Consider the following 20,955-nt stretch of genomic DNA (forward strand, 5'->3'; position numbering starts at 1 on the left):
AGCTATCCGTGTGAAGACATCACAGAGGAGTATGAAGTGTGAGCAACATTCAAATTCCGTAATCTTTAGTAGACCTGAATAAATGCCAGGGCACGTTCCACTTTGCGAAACTCCCACGCCACATTTTTTTTTTTTTTTTTAAAGAAAGCTGTGAGTGATCTGACGCAGAACTCCGAGACACGGTAAAGATAACAGGTGACAAGACAAGAGGCGCCGGTTGGTTGTTGGATCTAGAGGCTGCCTTGGGATACTGTGACAGACGCTGGATTCTGACACACATCTCTATGGTGGATGGGGAGGAGCAGGAAAAAGTGAGTGATTTGGCGTTGTTTTGGAGAAATTCCCTCCAGTCATAGTGCTCTCTCATTCCTGAAGCCTCTCTGGAGTGGCTTTGACAGATAGACAGAGGAGACGTGACCTGAAACAAGCAGCTGTTTGATCATCTCCATACCGCTTTCATTCTGTCACAAAGATCGACACAAAATCAAATAATATTAAAAAGATTTCAGTATTATTAAAGTGAAAATATGCTCACTGATGCCAATGCATTATACATCAATAACTGACAAAACCTATTTTGTAAGTAAACTGATGAGCCAAGGGAAGAAAGAGAAATTGTTATAAGTCTCAAGAAGGGTAAAATGTAGGCCATAGAGAGACTTGGCAGCTGTGTGTGTGTGTGTGTGTGTGTGTGTGTGTGTGTGTGTGTGTGTGTGTGTGTGTGGGTGTGTGTGTGTGTGTGTGTTGGTATTATACAGACTGAGGGATAAAAAGGGTTCAACAGATCTCATAGTCTCAAGAGCATTTAGAGTAAACTCCTGCTAATGTTGTCCATCCTTGAAGAGGTTGGGACCTTGTTTTACATTTACTGTATTTTACAGGGGCAATGCATATTAAAAAAAAAATCTGTAAATATATCAGAGTTGGCCAAAAGGCAAATTTTCATCTGCTGTCCCCAGCCAGATTTTATAAAAGCTCCCTGGAAAATTAAAACACATTCAAACATTGCTAAAAGCTACAAAGCTAAAAGTTTGTTTAAATCAATGTTTCAAGTAAAGAATTTCGAACTCTCCAAAAAGGGTGGGGTCTGTAAAAGTACAAACAAAGACATCTGCACACACACAAACTCGAGGCTATCGCAACACCTCATAAAGTCGAAGACCGCCCACACCCAAACAAATTTAACACAATCAGAGGGTTTGGCAGCAGCAGACTGCTCCAGTCATTACTTTGCTCTCAGTGACAGCTTGCCCTGCTCACCTCATCTGTCTGCCCTCTATAAAGACTGCCTTATGGGCAGGATCATAGCCTCCCCCCCTGACCCCTTCACACACTGATCCTCACACTCTGGCCTCTAGACCCTCTTCTGACAATTAAGTTGTGGTGCAACAAGCTTTATTTATTCTCCAAGTTACATTTGAAACTAACGTTTGATGTATCATAAAAAGCTTCTTGTAAAAAAAAACTAAAAAAAACTAAACTACCATTCCAAGAAAGGAGAGGGTGATTTTTCTTTATTCCCTGATAATCACAAAGTCTTGATGCAGCTAACCTCTCAACGCTCTATCTTTCTCATCTGGGTCCTTTAACTACAATCTGTTTTGTTTTTTTGTTGTTGATTTAACATGACAGTATGAGGTGAAGTGACAAATCATCAGGGCAGCAAAAAAAGTCTGCAAAGTCATCACAATCGCCAAAACCTCCATGGATGTAAAAATCATTCAGTTTCTGTTTGACTTTTAACCACTGACAAAAAAAACCCCCAACAACTAATAACCTAAAATTTACTGACATCTTTCAAATCCCTCTATTTAATACAATTAGATGTAGAAACAGACACATGGAAATCTTTACCTCTTCCCCTCGGGCACACATGTAGGGACAAATAAACCGACACACTCATAAGCCTCTCCGACTCCTCCACCGCTGTACCCTGCTGCAGCCGACTTAGCCAGGATTTACACAGCCCAGTCACAGCGTCTCCATTAATTGCTGAAAGTGACACCATGCATGGTTATTACACGATTACGACATGACAGCTCTCGTTTTTCACCATTAAGAGGCAGGCGGGCCTGCGCTCAGCTGCAGTGGGGTGTCAGCACATGGGAATGAGTCGGCAGGAATACAAGTTATACGGAGAGGGCCGCGGCAGCCGCAGCGTGGGGTGCTTAGCTTGCTTACATGCTGGCACGACATGAGGAGACGGTTGAGAAATACGCAACTTGATGAAACGCAAATGGCGAAAATTTTGGTTGGTCAACAGCAGCAGCATTTTGAACAGGCCCTCGTCAAAATGTCACAAAAACAAGTGTACTTCCTTTCCTGCTATTAGGAAGAGCAAGAAGAAGGGTGGCGGAAATGTAAACCTAAGTAGATATTTATGAGTGCATGTCGAGCATTAGATGGAGAAGTTTACAGCTACTGGTGCCTGGAAAACAAATATATCTCAGTTTAATTCATGTCAGAGAACATTTAGATTCCAAAGGTCACTATTAGAGAGTTTTGACACACCATTCAACACTATCCAACATATTAAGTCTTTCTTTTAGTTTTGAAGACTCATAATTCCCCAATACAGGTTGGTGCTGATTCACAAGAACAACCAATGATGTGCTCTGATGTTCATACGTTCATAGTCACCTTGATACAGATATTAGCACTGTCATCTAATGGCATCATAACCTCACCTTTAACTACAGTTATGAGGGAAAATAGATCCAGTTTTTGGCTTCCATTAATTGCCCACTTGAAGCAAAGACGTCAGGGCCGTATGGATTTTCTGCCAGGAAAGTCGTGTGTGGCTGTCCCTCTCCTGATGTGAGGGGGTGGGGGGGGGGGGGGGGGGGTTGGGATGTGAATAATGCATTACAAGGTATGAGGCTGGTAAGGAGTTGGGGCTGTGGGGAATTTAAAGGCATTTGTGTTTGTCACACAAATCAGGAAGTCTTGCTGCACTTGGAGGCAAATCGGAACAGACGGCAGAGAGAGCAGAGGATGACACCGCCTTTTCCACACAACTGGGGTCTGGCAAGGGAGAAGGAAGCAGGAGAGAGAGACAGAGAGGAAGTGTGTGGAAAACAAAAGAGAGGAGAAGGAGGGATAGGTAGAGTTAAAAGGAGTGGGAGGGGTTAAAGCCAACTGAAACTGCTGTGCAAGGATCTTGGGGTTCAAACACTAAATACAGGCAACTTCAGGTCCTTTTAAATATCAACGCAGCTTCTTGCCTTTTTAACAACGTTACATGTTGTATCTGCAAAGTCCGAAATAGAATCACATAACGCAACATTTATAAGCAGCCACTCTCATGCATGTTAGACCTTCAGACGAATATGCAGCCACGCTGAGGTCGGACATACCACAGATAAAAGCCATTGACCTCTACTCAGGGTGAGATTTTCTTCCTTCCTGGCATGCGGCGTTGCGCTGTGGCTCGTCTGTCAGTGGGGTTGCGTGTGTGTGTGTGTGTGTGTGTCTGTGCACAAGGGTCTATAAGATAATTTGTGCGTGTCTGTCTGTGTGGCAGGGGTCAATATGGGTTCCTTGTGTAAGCCAGTAAGGCATGTGAATGGCAGTCTGGAAATAAAGTTGGTTTTACATCAACTGGTTGGGGGGGGGGGGGGGGATGACGGGCGGGTATGCAATGTTAAAAAATGGACAACTGGGTGTGCATGGGGTGGGGCTGTTGCCCTGCGCCTGATGAAGAGGGTGCAGAAGTGTAGACAGACAGGAAGCAGATAACACTTTTAGAGTCCAGACAGCTCACTGTGACCTCCTCTGAGCATAGAGTTACTGTTAGCCTGTTATTTGTTATGCCATTCAATGTCAGGCTATGACAGATATTCAAACACCTGTTCAAAAGCTGACTTTATAGCTTTGTTTGTTTTTTCTCCCCCCCCCCCCCGAAACTAGAAAATGCAAAGAAACGAGTGAAAGCAACTGTCTGGCTAGCTTTGTTTACTGAGTGGAGCCTGCTGTATGTTTAGCTTCACTAGATTTGCCTCTTGTAATGCTTATCATACCTTACCATCTGGCCAAATATGTAAAAAAAAAAAAGGCAGAAAATGAAATTACAGCTGGTAGGCCACACCATTCAATAGTTATTATGCTGTTTAGTTGTCAATCTCCAGTAGCTTTTTTATAAATGTGGTTTGCAGTAGTTTATTTCCAAGCTTCTGACAGCGGATTGCATGTTACTTAAGGTAAGGGCACTGAGAGCTCTCCCGCCAAGTCGAGGCTGGCGGACACATACCAGACCTTGACTTAAAAGGCCACATCAGGGGTTAATTGGTCATGGAAAAGGAGGTAGGAAGCCGCTGCTGAAGTTATTATGCAGTAGAGGGTTTTTTTCTTTTCGTCAGCAGGTGGGAGGTGAGATCTGGTGTGAGGAGCAGGTGCTGCTTAGGGCCAGAGATCACAGCTAAACCTTAGGCTGTGATAAGCCCAACGCCACTTAAATTACAGCCTCAGCACTGCTTTAACCTTGCACGGTTTGTATGTGTGCGAGAGGGAGAAAGTGAGAGAGTTGAGGGTACAAGTGTGAGAAACAAAAGCTGAGACATGTATGTGAGTGCATGTCAAAGTGTATCGGTGTTTGGGTTCTCCTTTTCCTGTGATGGTAAGGCTATATCAGTGTCTCCATACTGTATATGTATGTACTTTACAAGAAAAAAAAAAAAAACACTGACAGCTAAATACAGACATGTCAGAAATGACAGCTTTGGGCATGTTTGTGTGTTTATAGTCCTTTCCATTCTTCAAATTCTCTTTCACTTCAAACATTTGCCCCAGTGATGATTCTTCACCTTCACAACTCTCAGGCTGTGTGGGTGGAGAAAGGCTGCCATTGAGAATGGAAGGTGGAGTCTTGTGTGGTATTGTCAAGCATCAAGCCGCATATTTTGAAATTCTGCTGTTTTGTCTGAAGCCAGTGTTGTTGCATGTTAGCGACACTTTATGGGGGGGGGGGGAAATAAGAGCGGGTGAAAAGGCAAGGAATAAAAGTGGCAGATGGAAAAGGCAAGGTAAAAGAGCCAGGGCCGATGAGTGTTTTTTATTTCTTTTAATGATGATGTGTTGTTTGGTTACAGCCCTGGAGATTCCAGCACCAGAAGCCCTTTCAACAAACCAAAATCATAAACAAACGAAATACGGTGGAAGAGACAGGGGATGAAAGAGGACAGAGAGCAGAGGCGCAGGAAGCTTCAAGATGAGACGAGGTGAAGTATCGATCATCCATTGACAAACACAATAGAAATTTTAGATGTGATGTGAGGCCCCCATCCATAATTTATCAGTGAGCCAAATGTGAGTGACGTGGGGTGTGGACAGGAGGGAGCGCCGAGTATTGACAAGTGTGTGTGTGTGTGTGTGTGTGTGTGTGGGGGTGGGGGGGGGGGGGGGGGGGGGGAATGCACAGCGCAAAGAGGGGCTCCAAAGAGAAGAGAAGAGAAGAGGGAGGAAGGGCTGGGATGCGAGCGCGACATGGCTGAGCGGGGAAGTGAGGTGGGGAGGAATGTTCGGGGGGGGGGGGCTAGATGGAGCACAGGAAAGCCATTAAGGATGGCAGTGTTACCAGACACTGGCAGGGACTGAGAGCACACAAGAGGGAAGCGCAAAGATTGGAGGAGAGAGAGAAAAAGAACGAGAGAGAGGTCAACACCCCCTCCGCCACACTCCCACTCCACCCGTCTCCCACCACCCCCCGAATCAATATGACCATGTCAAAACATAAAATGCATGCTTTTGCTCTTAAGTAAAAGGTGTCTCAAATCTTTAAAAGCATTGATTCAGGGACGGGTCGATGGAAATCAAGGCATATTTTCCTGTGCAAAGAGGGGTAATAACACTCAGCTGATAATAGCACAACAGAGGGGACTAGACTTGTGTCCGTGACGAGTGCACTGGTCAGATTACTACACTCCATTCCACCAGGAGAGGTCCCACGCAGGGGGCAGGTCAAGGATTGGAGCTCTCTTTCTCTCTCTCTTTACACACTCTACGGCTCTGAGATTTGTCTGTGGGGAGAGACCAAGAGGGAAAATGAGTAGATGGCAGTGGACTTTTACTGGAGCATCTGTCAGAAACATTTTGCACATTAAAGTGATGAGTATCAAGACAAGAATTTCTCACAGGCTCCTGGGGGAAACATGTGCCATCAAACACAGCCAGGGAGAGCAGATCATTTCTCCTTTTGCAACGCTAACCACACAGAGACAAACATTTTTTTTTTTTTTTTATGAGAATTCTTCTGAATGATATATCGTCGTTTGAAAATGTCAGCCATCATACCTCGACGTAATACTGTTGAACTTTTCTTACGGTTGAAGCTCACCCCTTAAAATGTTATTCGGCTGAAATTGCATCTTGAAGGAGTGAGGGGAAAACGAGGCTGAGGCGGTAAAGTTCTGGGTGGGTTCAGCGGTTAGAAGAAGTTTTTTTTTTTTTTTTTCCTTCTTCTTCTTCTTCTTCTTACCGTAATGTGGGCACCAGCGGAGCAGAGACAGCCTTCTTGCAGCACTGGGGACAGAGCACCGCCCCATGAAGAGCCAAACCCCAGCAGTTAAAACAGACCATGCACAAAGACAGACAGCAAGAAAAAAAAAAAACCATGATGATGAGAGAAGGAAAAAAAAAAAAACATAATCATGTTCCATAATCAGAAACAAAACTCAGAGCCACCACATGAAAGGCATTGCAGTGTGCATCATGTGTCCCTTGTAGCTGCACCAGTTAGCACAACAGCCACTAAATGGGGCTTTAAAGGCAATGACTAAACAGCAGCGACGAGCCTTATCCCTGGGTGTGGCTACACTCTGAAGACACGAGGCCACATAAGGCATGTGATAAATGGTGTGACATTCTGTTAACACACACAAAGAAAATCTGGCAGAACTTAGAAAATGTCCCTCTTCATCATTGACCTTTTGACCCTTACAGACATTTGGTGTACACTTTATAGACTTTCATGCTTTAAGAGTTCATTTAATAGCGTTTTCATAAATGTAATGGATCAGCAATGCATTGCAAATATATGGACTTTCAGCTATCTGAGTCATGAATGGACAAATATCTGTACTGATCCAGATAGTTTCATTTAAAACGTGCAGCGAGAAAATAAAGGTGGGAAAATGGTGCGTTTTAAAAACTTTGCTTCGCCACATAAAAGTCCAGGACCATTCAGCAGGAAGCAGATAAGTCAGCCCTGGGACAAGTCGTCGTTTGTCACGCCTTGGTATCTGACCATTGGGACAGGTTGGTCGCAGTGGTCACTGCAGCCTGAGACTAAACCTGTGTTCTTCGAGATACCCAACAATCTTTCTAACCACTATGCCTCGCCAACAGCCCAAACAACATGGTTTCAGCTCGGAGAGGTGCATGCTGGACAAGCAGCATTACTTTGGAACCTCTCCCATCAAACTCCCTACTTAATGACAAGCCCTTTGAGTCAACAAGGTCTGACAGCAGAGCCTTTCTCTGACACGTGTAGTGGAAATCGTACAACTGTTGAAAGCATGCCGGTTGGTCTTTGGCTTTTTTTTTTTTTTTTTGTCCTGATTGTGTGTGATCGTTTTAAGAGTAGCGCATGAGAATGTGGGAAATGGAAGCTGACAGAAAGATAATCCGGTCACCTGATACAGGGTCGGTAGAGGCGACGACAGCCATGCTGTGCCGCCGTGTGTCATACGATGAGGGGGCCAAACGGCAGGTGACTGACTCAACCCCATCTTAATGCACCGATGACCACACAGCCAGGACAACGTGGCAGGAGATGGAATACAGACAGAAGGAAGGAGTGCGATGGTTGTTATTATTCTGTGACCACAAATCAATTGATTCTTGATAAATGAGGAGGCGAGGGAAGGATTGAAGGAGCAGCAAAGGGAACAGATACTTTTCCACACTGCAGTGGGCTGGACAGCTCTCTGCTGGTCCTCCAGCGACACTGTGTGAAGCCAGTAGGTATGGAAACACTGAACACATCCATGTGTCACTATTATCAAGGATGCATGAGCATGGTGTGTGTGTGTGTGTGTGTGTGTGTGTGTGTGTGTGTGTACATGTGCAAATGTGTGCGTATTTAACAGCTAAATCAATTACCTAACCACTTGCCAAAGAGGAAACAGGATTTGCTAAACATGCCTCCCACCTTTCAGAAGAGGAGTCTACACAAATAGCTTACGCACACAAGCTCAAACAAAGAACAAAGCGTCCCGTCCTCCCCACACACACACACACACACACACACCTACACACACACACACACACACACACTTTTGTTTAAAGGAGCATTCTGGCACATTGTATCAATAGCCAGAGTCGTGTGGAAACAAAGCCAGATGACAGTGAAAAACAGGGAGTAACCACACTAACACTTCCATATTAATAACGTGCATCACTACAGACACGCAGGATAATTGCCCAAAAATAGATAAAGGGCCAGGCAGCATGCTAACACCCTCATAAATGCAGATGTTATGCGGAAGATTTAATCATGGCTCCAACAGATGTTTTTAGGCTGCCCTCTTTCATTAAAAGCCTGCCGCAGCAGACACAGGAATCAAAGATTATTCCAGGAATTAGGATATGAAAAGCACGTTAGCTCAATTAAGAAAATTAAATTGTGTACATTAGACCGAGCCGTGTTCAACCAGCAGCGAGCGCTTTGCCGGCAAAGCGGGGTCATAATAAAATCAAGGAATCACGGCTTAATTGAAATGCACTTAAAAAGGATCACGCTGACAAATGTGATTGTGCTGAGGCGCTAATGTGAGCGCCTCCTCCCAGTGCTCTTTAAATCCAATGAAATTCAAATATCCTGCGCTGCTGCTGACCGCTTCCTGATACAATCAGTCAGCAAGCAGCACAAGTGCATTCAAAGAGGAAGAACAAGTGGATAAAATAGAAGGCGAGCTGGTAATCAACTTACACCCCTCCCCACACACACACACACACACACCGCTCGTGTTTTCCGACACACACAAACACACGTGCACACACACATATTTCATGTTAACACCACTTAAAGATCAAATGAAAAGTGAAGTTTAGATAACAAGTCATTGTGCCCAGGGAGGCAGTTTGCATCTTTGAGCTCATAATAGCAGGAAGTCAACTCGACACTGTGTTAGGCTGCAGACATCCATAGGAACAGGATCATACTCGTATTTGTGTACGCAAACACACACCGGTATACAGGACCTGCTCCATGCTTGAGTATATCTTGTTTCGTGTGTTAGAGGTCAGGATTGCTCAGATGCAATTCCAAGTTGGAATCAATTCCATTGTTTCCAGTCCAACAGCACTAAAACAAACCAAAAAAAATCTATTTGCAGCACTTATGATTGTACGTGTGCACTTCCTTGCTTGGTTTGCAATCATGTTTGTACTCCAAAATCCACTGCATGGTAACAGCACGGTCCTGAAGACAATGAAAAATATATATACTGTCCAAGAAAACAAAAAAAAAAGTGATATGTGATCTTCACAAAGGAGCTCTACCCCGCAGCCTGGAACTAAACAGAATATGTTAGACTGAATCACAGCGGCTGTGAGGGCCAGAAATTACCACCTCATGAGCGGAGAATCATGTATATGAAAATAAACAACTCTCTCCCCTAACACTTTTATTTTATTTAGTAGTAGTTCATGAGAACATTGTACTTGAATTGCAAACACTAAATGCCGACACTCATTTTCAGCTTACACTGTGTTTCACAAACAAGCCTTTCCCCTCTATATGTAAGCTCACTAAAATAGAAGGTGCACAGTTGGACTGCTGATATGGAAACAAAAAAAAAAGTAACGTGTTTGCTATTTTCTGTCCCATTAGTGTGTTTGCTGCTGAGCAGAGCAGTATTCTCCGAGGTAATTCTCTGGAGGAGCCACTAGGGGAGCTTCCAACCCCCTTTTCAGCAAACTCAAGTACGCACTGTGTGCAAACACAGAGGAACACATGGCACATGCACACTCACACAGGGATAGTGGCGGAGACAAAAAAGAGAAACAAAGAGAGAAGGAGAACGCCTGTGATCCCCTTGTTACTCAGCAGAGGAGGGCAAATGAACAACCAACTCCATTAAACAGACAGAAATCAAAATTGTTCTTCTAGTAAAGTTCCACGCAGCGCTGATCAAACACTTTGTTTTCGCTGGGCCTTCATCCTTTCATTATTCAGCCATCCTCGTGCACTTTTCCACTGTTGTCACTGCTGTTAACAAGGAGCATGCTATTGTAGTACAGACTAGTATTGCAATGGGAATACCCTGCGCTCCCAAAGTACAGAACACACCTCCATTATACATTACACATCTAAGATATTTAAGCTCTTTGTCGGAGTTAAGTCTTGGAGCCATGCCGTGTCATTCTGCGGGGGATGATAGGGAGCTTTAGTCGTGTCTGTATTAGGATGACTTCGAAAGCCTTTGGGATGGCGTGTTACAACCACTCGCTCCAGTCAGTCCCTGTGTTGATACCCAACTCTTCCTGGCCCTAAGCACCAGATCAGAACCCCAAATAGGGCCTTACATTAAAAAGGGGATAAGCCTTACCACAGGGACCAGCTATTCACCCAATAAGATCAAATAAGCCGCTAAAGGTTTATTGTGAGTGAAAATTTATTGTGAGGCGCAGTGGTTCCATAGTCCAGCGTGAGGATGGAGCCAAAGAGCAGAGCGCTGACGTCTGTTTGGTGCATAGGGGGGAAAAAAAGGGCTGTATAAGATGATTGTGATTTACAAAAAGTCTTGGGAAAGGGAAGTGAGACTTGAGACCCTGTGAACATCGACTGACATGAATTCCAGGACACGTGTCGTCTTCAGAAGTGGGAAAGCCAGTGTTTTCCCTTCTTGGAGCAGGAGAACATGGTTCTTATTCTAAGATAAATACCGCCCATCTGTCTGGTGCTGTATGGTGCCGTGTGTGTGTGCCAACATCGGAGCCTTTCAAGAGACACTTAGGTCTGTGTGTATATTTTCACAGTCTGATTGAAGTAAAACACAGCCTTTAATGTGTCATTTCAAGTGAACACCGTGCCCAAATGAAAACACACACACCTACAAGCCCCACTTAATTGAGGGCTACAGGTTTTCGCATAGCAGACAGTTTTTTTTGTTTTTTTTTTCCTTCTCCTTCTTCTTCTTTTCACCAGAGGGGAAAAAAACACTTTAAAAAAATCAATATTCTCAACTTGTTTTTTCTGCAAATTAAAGCTGCCATTCTCAGGCTGGTTTCACCAGGGACCAGCACTGAGAGACAGAGAGAGATAAAAACTGCAGCAGCAAAGTTTTATATTTTGAAAAAGATTGAAATGTAATCCTGTATTATCTGAGAAAGAGAAGGAGAGGTGAGTGAGACAGGAAGACGTACACCAAAGGCGAGCCTACTATGCTATTTCTTTTCTTTTCTTTTTCTTTTTTTTTTTGGGACAGAATAGGGAAAAAATATTCAAAAAGAAAAAAGTTATACAAATATAATATGATCACAATTTGATATTTACATTTCTTTCTTGAGATTTAACAGAAAAGAGTCTGTAACAATAATGTGGTGTTGACATGCTTTCCATCTGCTGGAGAACATTTTTATTGGTACAAGTTTCTGCCTCATCTTCCATCTCAATGACATGCAATTGCCTGCAGTTAGACTACATAACATGCAATTTACACACAAGACTGCACTCTTCTGGCTGTCTGCTCCGCTAGACCAGAACTGTACTTTGCCATAAAAAAACATATACACTCTTCAGGAAGCTTTGTAGCGCCTAAGAACCTCAATTAGGTTCATCAATATTTGATGGAAAGACTCTGATAAGGGCTCGTCTCCCACCCCCATCCCCCGCCCTCCTTCTGTGCCCCTCTGCTGGCGTGATGTCTTTAATTGTTGGCCCAAAGCACTGGAGACAGACAAGACTTTGTTTTCTCAGTAATGGATGGCTCTGTCACTAACACAATATTGAGACGGGTTGTTGTGCAAGCATGGCTGCTGCACTCCTGGCCTGCAGTGAGAGTGGAAAGGGGAGGGGAGAGGCATGTTGACAGCAGTCGAGGACAATGAAGGAGTCGTGATGAGCACTGTGCCGCCCTACATCATCTAACATGATGTGCGTACAGTCTGTCAGTGTGTACTGGCACTTTGGAGAAAAAGGACAACAAAACCACCGGACCTCCACAGCTTGCGAACAGAATATTTCTCCTCCACATCAAACTCCTACAACAAAGAACTTCTCCGTCACCATGTGAAAGTGACAGGCAGGAAGCAGCTAAACACAAGATAAACACATGAAAGACAGTCTTCAGCCTCCCTTTCTCTGCAACATCTGCTCCTCCTTCCTCTGGCGAGCGTTACTTTCACCTTGGCATGCAGCGATCACATCCTCGATCCCCGCCTGTGCTCCTCTTCCAGGACCCCTGAGCTGTCCTCGGAGGTGCCTTCACTGAGGGATTTCTCTTCATTGACTTCCTGGGTAAATTGATTTTAATAGCCAACACTTGGGGCCTTTTCTCACGGTCTCCTTTTTTCAGCAGCGGCAGGCTCCGTCACGCCCTGCCATATTTCTCCACTCAGGACGTCTGGGCTATTTTCCAGGGCTATTGGAATAAGAACTGACGAATCCCTTTCAAGGTCCCAAGGAGATAATCTCCTGTCATTTCTGATTTGCATAACATTATTTAAAATTTAATGTAATGGCATTAAGCTATAGAGGACCCTCCCTTTTCTGTGAGCCCACATCTGTTTGCCTTGAGTGTGTGCATGGGTGCACAAACTTGTGCATTAGTGTATGTGTATATGCAGCTACTCAACACTGAAGGAGCTCATCTCTGACGGGCTAACAGGAAGCCCCCTTCCTCTCTCTCTACTCTTTCTCTCTTCCCATCTTCAGAGAGCCACCTCCTCATTCCAACCAGTCCAGGCTAAAACAGAATACGACTGCTCTGCACGGAGATAATCAACAGATAGCTCAAAGCAGATGAAAGAAGTATCAGATCTATTACACACACACACTGACACGCACAGACACAAAGCTACACACATGTGGTGGAGCTAACAAAGCCGTGTGATCCAGGGTATGGGGCCAAGGCATAGCCCAAAGGACCGAGGGCCGGATACTATTCCATTTGTCGGATCCGTACTTGTCCTACTTAGAAGGCTGCAATGGGACTCAATTAGGCTGGAACCAAGACGAGCCGATAAATTAATTTATTAATGAACACAATGAAAAGGAAAATAGAGGAATGAGCTTGCTCATTTGTTTAGGGCTGGCTAGGCCAAACAGCTCCCCTAACACTATTGTGCTTGGACTGAGCGGAGTTGGGTCAAAACCTGCTTACACAATGAAGACTGTCAGAGCTTTGTGCTGGGTAAATGTAGAAACTATGCAGTTTTGCAATGTACACTAAATTTTAAAAAAATCTCACAAGAAAGATGCACAAAATAACACAACAAATATGCAAAAGCTTGCAACCAGACAAAGTCATTTAAAGGTGTACGCGTGTTGCAGCAATTGTGTTTGTGATGCATGCACATACAAAGGAAAACACACAGATATATGCTACAACACTGCCAACAGACAGGAATACAAACCCCATGTACACATCATATCTATTCTCTGTGGTGGAGCATCTTCCACACATTAAAAATAAATTCATTCAGAGTCAATTTGGGGAATGTTTGGCGATGCAGGGCAGGAATACCATCTGAGCTCTGGGAATTGTAGATTGCTCCCCTTCTCCCTCAGGCATTCTCTTTGTCTATCTATTTGGTGTGATTAAAAATACAATGATGAATGCATATTTCTTCCAGATGAATAACTTGAAGGGGTTGGCAGCAGATGAATCAGGGAGCAGCGTGTTGGTAGAGAGACTAGCCAGGTCAGTGCGGATTTCACAGTCAGATCCTCTGTAAGCTGGACTTCCTCAGCCATGGAGAGAAAAAGAAGAGTGGCTCCTTTGGACAAGAGTCTACCACACGCGGCTGGAGCTGATTAAATTCAGCGCACGCACAAAAAAAAGAAAAAAAATCTATAAGAGATATTTTTATTTTTAAATTATTATTATTTTTTTAATCCCTAAAAATGGAGCTCAATAGGGAAATATAAATTATTCACAAATCTAAGTGACCAAAATTCCCTCTTGTTGACTTATTAGAGAAAGTTGATTTAATAATGACTTTAGTTTTCAGACTTAGAGTTGATATCAAATGAAACACCTACTGTAGACTCAATTATTATTAGTATTAGTTGCAGACAAAGCTGTAATGGCTGAACCCAATGTACTGTATGACCCTGATGAAGGCCACAGGCCGAAACGTGTTGGTCTAATTTCTTAATGAAGTTGATCGTCGTACTACAAGTGTTGCTGGAGATTTCTGACCTCTTGAACCCAATGCATTACATCCACTAAACATATTAGGTTTAATTAAGAAAGAAATAAAATAATATATTTTTCTTACTTTATACTTTATTAATCCCAGAGGGGGGAATTGTGGTTCGCACTCTGTTATTGTAGAGAAATGCTTCTCACACACACAGGCCTGAATCACACCACATGCTCAAGCAGGACATGTGGACATGCAATAATGGAGAGATGTCAGAGTGCGGCGGCTGGCTCCACTGGAGCTAGTAGGGGTTTGGTGCCTTGATCAAGGGCACCTCGGCAGTGCTCGAGAAGTGGTATTGCACCCCTCCAGCTACCAGACCAACTTCCATATTTTTCCATTGGGACTTGAACCGGTGACCCCTCTGATTCCCAACCCAAATCCCTTCAGACTGAGCTACCTTGTTACCTCTTCCTGCCATTAGGGGCAACCAATGTATGACGTTACTTTATGAAGCTTTGTTTCTTTTCAAATGTAGCACGCAAGAAAAAAAAGTGGAATTGTGTTACAAAACCCCACCACGCCAACGCAGCTGTTCTCCATGCTAATAGAATCCCAAACAAACACAAATGTATGCATGTACCTACACCCCAACACGCCCATCACCATGCATCCATACATACTGTCAACAGGGCACCAAACACATGAAATGTAAGCCTCCTCAATGGCTTGGGAGGATCTAGCTTGAAGGGAAGCGTTTGAGGCTCATATCCCCGGAAGAGACCGCTCCTGGCAGGGATACTGAGTGCCCCCCACCACCCCCTCCCATTGCCCCCTACAACCCAGCAAGAGAGGAAGGCCCTCCTCTCCTTACATGTCAACTTCAGAGAGCATGCCTCTTGCTGCCTCAAAGCTTTGATACCAAAATAGTCCAGGAAGCCTATGTCTCAAAAATGCCCCAGCAGACCTTTATTCAGGGGGAAAGAGGGAGGAGAAAAAAAGAAGGAGGCTGGAAAGAGAGAAAACACAGGAGAACGATGGTGTTACTGGGAAAGAATAAAAGACACACTGTACAGGTTTGTATTATAGGTAAATGTTGAGGTATACCAATAACTGCAAGTCAATGTAATATGTTATACTGAACAATAACTAGATATATCTGAATTAAAGAATTGAGACAGTATTTGCACTGCAGGACAGGCCGAAGTAGGAAGGTGTGGAAGGTCCTTACCGGAGAGACAACACTAGTCTCCTCTGATGGACTTTACTTCCAGGTCGTTCAGAGCATCCAGTCCGAGCCATATTTCTATAAATATTACAACATTCTTCATTGACTCTGAGCAGAAGTGAAAGAAAGTTTAAGAATTGATAGAGCATAGAAGGGCATGAAAACATTGATTACAGAGGTCGAGGTACAGAGAAAGAAAGAGGTGGAAAGATGAATACAATAAGAGTGAAACAATCGTCCTTCATGTGTCCACAAGCTTTATAACAGACTACATGAGGCGTCTTTCAGCAAACTAACAATGATAACAGTGGCTGTCACTCATTTTTGGAAATCAGTGTAATAAAGTGCCAAACCCAGTGTTTAATAAAACACATTTTATCACTCGTCTATTTGAGTAAGTCCCCTTGTAATTGGGATACTGGACAAAACAAGGCTGTCTGACTGTAGGACAGTTATGAAAGGTGGAGACTTCACTAAACGTTTTAAAGACCAGTCGAAGAGGGTCCAAGTCAAGATCCTTACGTCCCTGTGTTCGGATAGACCCATCTCGCCTGATTCAACATTGCAGCAAAGGAGATATTTTTACACATCTAATGGGAAAACGATTAATGGCAATTTTCTAACTGTTGTATGGATCTTTGTCTGCCTTCCATCAAGAAACTAATCTTGCCGTTGGGCTGATTATGAGCTGGTCAGGTCAGATGTGAAAAAGGGAGTTTAGAGGAAGGTAACCCTGATATATTACAGTTGTAGTAAGTGTAACAAGTTTCTAGGAATATTGGAAACAACCGACATTGGGATACTTTTTCTTTCTGCGGTATATTTTGCAATTTTCCACAGAAAATGACCAGGTGAATGCAGTGTGTTTTTTGTTTAAACCAATTTTTTTTATTTTTTTTTATTGAATTGGTTTATTTTTATTTTGGGGTATAAAACCCTTCTTACTTTGGTCACACACAGGCTCCAGAACCTCTGACAGTGGCTTTAACACGCACACAGAAGAGGATCAGCAACACGTTCCATCACAAGCTTGACGAATAGTGTTATATCATCAACCATTTTTAAGGCTACAAAAAAAAAGGTGCAGTATGCATGACCAGCCCAGGGATAGTTACTTCTGCTAAACCCGAAACACCCCACGCCTTGGTCTGCCTGTGACTCACACAACATTTCAGGTGTAGCTGCTAACATTAAACAATCAGTGACACACATGCTCCCTTCACTGTCATCAACTCTGCGTAAATACGGCCACAGCATAAACGATGCCCACACTTGGTAGATGGAACGCTCCCATTTTAAATCCACCTCACAATAATGAGCGTCTGCCGCGGTGTGTGATGACAGCAGCAGGGTCTCCTGTACCTTTACATCGTACACGCAGGGACACACACTCTGCATTCAACAGACAGTTCAATGACCTCAGGAATAAAATGTCGGGCGTTACTGGAGGTTCAGGCGATACAGCAGTAGGAGTAACTCTCTTCTGTCTCTCTGCATCTGAAATGGAGACATTTGGGGTTTCACTGTGTTTGGCAGCGAGTTAGTGGGAGAGACGAGTTATCTTACTCTCACTTGCCCAAAATGTTACACATGATCAATCTGCAAGCATCTACTCACTCACTGAACTTCAAGTGCACCTGCTTACCCAACACAGAGGTCAGATAAAGGCATGTGCAGCTGTCAAACAAACTGCAGGAACTTTGATAAATTAATGATCAACTGGCCGACTGAGAAGTACAGTGGCACTACAAAGCTAAAGAGATACAGAGAGGGGAGAAATCAGGGAATGCAAGAGAGGATACAAAAGTGGAAAATATGAAGAAAAACAAATCAAGAAATTGATGTGATATAACCTGCAATGCTGTGTGTGTGTGTTTTTAATAGTTTTGGTAGCATACATTCTTTAGTTTGTACGATACACACAACACAGTCGTGGTAAACGCTCGCTGTGTTGGTTTGCACCCATTTGTCTTGACAGGCCCTCAAACAGGCTTATTTGCATGTTTAAGCTAACTACCAAGCCAAAGGATTCACCCTGTCACAGTTTCAGTTTGTAACAGTGTCCCTACATTTCAGGAAACACATACACAGCTTGTTGTTTTTTTTGTTTTGTTTTTTATCGTAGACGTGCGAGACAATATTATCCAATCAAAAGACTTGATCCAAACACGTTCAGAATTTATTATTAATCTCGACGGTGCTTACTGTGAGCATATTGTGTGTCTCTGTGTGATTGAATGTACTTTGGGGGCTCAGAGATGGCTCATTGCTTTTGAGGAAAACAGAAAACAATGGGTTGTTTTTTTTTGTTGTTTTTTGTTTTTTCCTGTAAATAACCCAATTGTGGGTTTATGTTGGTTGAAAGAGGAAGTCACTTTGAGAGGAGACTGCCTTCTTCTCAGCACATTTCCATCCCTATTATGTTGTCCAGGCATTGTGACAGAACACCGCGAGCTCATCTCATATGCATTTATCCAGCTAACTACCATCCGGCCCCCCCTGCTGCTTCACTGGCCTTTGATAACAACAGAGGGAAATTAAAATCATGAACCTGAATTATGAATCCTATGACAACATAGCCGCCAAAGCCGCCCCCGCCCCAACTTACTGTCTCTCTGGGCTATTTCCCCCTCCTCATCGGCTTTTTCTCACTTTAACGCACGTTCTGCCTTTTTTATTTTTTCTTCTTCTTCGATCCTCGTGTTGTTCTCCTTCGCTTTTTTCTTCTTCTTCTTCTTCTTCTTCTTCTTCTTAACTTCCCCCTTCTCACTTGGTTACGGATAATTCAACTGCTCGCATATTCTTCAGGAGCAAGAGAGACCGGGAGGAAAAAAAAATAAAAGGAAAAAAAAAAGTTTCAAATGATGATAACACACAGTTTGATAAAACTGACAAGGGACTCAATTAAGGCTTCCCTGTCAAAGCAAGTGTGATATTTTATTAAGTGGCAGTGTGCCATTCGACGGGTACATCAAGCGACACATCTGTAGACGAGAGGACTGCAGCAGCCGGGTAAGAGGGACACGTGTTGCCACTTTCAGGAAACATCAGTCAAAACTCAATTCATCACGTCTGCTGAAAAATTGAGAGACCCCAGAATTAGGATGCTCGCTTACTTTATCATGCACCACCCTTAGTATTTGAGGAGTAAATCTTGCTGTCCCCATTTTTCTCCTTTATCACAAACACAGCCAAGCACAAAAGACTTGTGGTATTAGCTTTTGTTACATTACCATCACATCAACAACGGCGACCAAGAATCCGCCACATCAGAAAAGAAACAACCAAAGGCCTGCATCGTCTCCATTGCGTCTTCAGTTACCGTGTTATGTCTTCGTTGTGATCTTGTTCCCATGATTTCTGATTGAGAATAATAAAACGTGTTGCAGAGACAGTGCAGTCAAATTTTCCTCAGAGCGTACACCCAAATAATATTAATATTCCATTAGAATCTTTTAGAGGATCGTCCCTCGAATGACAATGAGCATATACTAATAGGAAAATACCAAACTAACTGAAAACTACATGCATGTATACGAGTAGTGAGTGAAAGTGAGTGCAGACTCATGTTCAAAAGAAACACACTGACTTGTGGAACATCGTCGGGTTTTCTCTCTACTTTAAAATGACTTTTTATTCCCTCAATACTGAAATCCTATGTCATATTGTATCTAATACGTATGCTGTTTTTACTCTGCAAGGGGAAAAAAAAAGACTACGTTTTAAAACCTTAACACGTAACCTTTTCATACAAACGGAAATCTGATCAACTCTGGAGATTACCCGCAGGGCGTGTAGACGTGAACGCAAACAGCCCCATTTTTTCGCTCGGACTTTAACCAGAGTTTCTCACTGCCAGACTCCTACTATTTGTATAATGTCTGGAGAACTCAGCTCGAGCCAATGGGAGCGGAGTGACGTTTCTATACTGTTACTGCTGCACGGGGACTATGCTGTCGAGTGTCTGCGCACGACCACTACAATACTTGTGCACGTAACTAAGCGGCTGCGTCACATTTTCTGTTTGTCGGTTCGTTGTGTTCCGCTCTTTTGTGGATGTTGTCACTCCGTTGGACTGCACATAGCTTTGATATGAAGGGGGAATGTTTTAAATATAGCATTGTGTAGAGGACTCTGTTGCTTCATCCGCTACTTCCTCGTTGTTTATTTACATCACGTCGTACCTCAGCAAATCCACCGGCCCCCCCCCCCTCCCGTCTGACAGGGGTAGTCTCCAGCTATGATGAGCACATGTGAACGGCTATATGTAGTAAGAATCTCCAAGGCAGTCCTCCCGTAATTATTGGAATTTATAAATCAAAACTCATTCTTCCACTTTAACTTGTTCTGAATGAGAAACCCATTACAGTACATCTAAATTCAAAAACATTAGCTTTTAAGGCAAGATGAGGATTTGTGAATCAACATTATACATAAACCTGGTTGTTTATGTGGGTGACTCCATATATATATACACACACACACACACACACACACATTTTCCCGAAGTTTTTTCCTACTTTAAATTTCTTTTTCGATAAAAGTAAACTTAATCCCTGAGAGAGAGCAAACACGGTGGTGTTTTGAAAAGAAAACAGCCATGCTCTGATGTGCCTGGTAGAGGCTGTGGTGTTACAGTAAGATGAAACTTTAATTCTCAAGTCTCTCTTGTAATTTCGATTGCTCTTGTAGGATATTGTAGTGCAGATGGAAAAAAAAACAACAAAAAAAAAACAACAACAACAACAGCTAACCCTCAACCCCCATCACAGCACTCTATAAATATGTGTGAGCATGGATTTACATGTTGTTGTACACAAGTATGGGTCCACTTGCCAACTTGCCTACAGTATGTGCGCGCGTGTGCGAGTGTTTGCGCTTGTGTAGGAGCTGACAAAGCTCACTGCTGACCATACATAGTCTGTTTCATCTAGAACAAAAGCTTCGTTGGAGGACACAAAAGGCCAGGTTCAAAAGCATGGCAGGCGCCGGGAGCCCAGGCCTAGATACATGAAACAATCAGTGTAAACTTGTCCACAGCTAAGAGTGCTGTGATGCACCGACAACAATGCTTCTTGTGCTCGATATTCCACAAGACGAGATTATAGCTCGGGGGGGAAAGACAGTGCTGATGATTAGCGCTAAAGGATGTTTTTTTTGTGTGTGTGTGTGTTTCTATCATTGATTAATACGGAGTCATGATTAATGCATGCAGTGTGCGCTTGAATCTGTGGCACTCTGCTCCTTGTGGATGGCAGGCCAAGGAAAGGGGACATCTGTGTGTTTGATCGTGTGTGTGTGTGTGTGTGTGTGTGTGTGTGTGTGTGAGGAGTTTCTTTTTCTTCCTTATCTTTGTATCAACAAATCTCTTGACAGCTGTGATGAGTGAGCGATTCTTAAAGGCAACGTTCAACGACAGT

General features: G+C 43.4%; 1 long non-coding RNA gene across 5 annotated transcripts in view; it reads right to left on the bottom strand.

Annotated features, from left to right (window-relative positions):
- Positions 1-4,986: 4,986 nt before the first annotated feature.
- Positions 4,987-20,955, bottom strand: part of LOC306820830 — a 90,085-nt gene continuing 74,116 nt past the window's right edge. Inside the window, exon 7 of one of the 5 annotated variants that reach the window (XR_013778715.1) lies at positions 4,987-6,014. This is a non-coding gene — a long non-coding RNA (uncharacterized lncRNA). The remainder of the gene's footprint in view (positions 6,015-20,955) is intronic. The other 4 variants (XR_013778716.1, XR_013778717.1, XR_013778718.1 and 1 more) reach the window with 4 other exon arrangements.

This window comes from Symphodus melops, assembly GCF_947650265.1.
Source record: "Symphodus melops genome assembly, chromosome: 3".
Classification (NCBI taxonomy): Eukaryota; Metazoa; Chordata; class Actinopteri; order Labriformes; family Labridae; genus Symphodus; species Symphodus melops.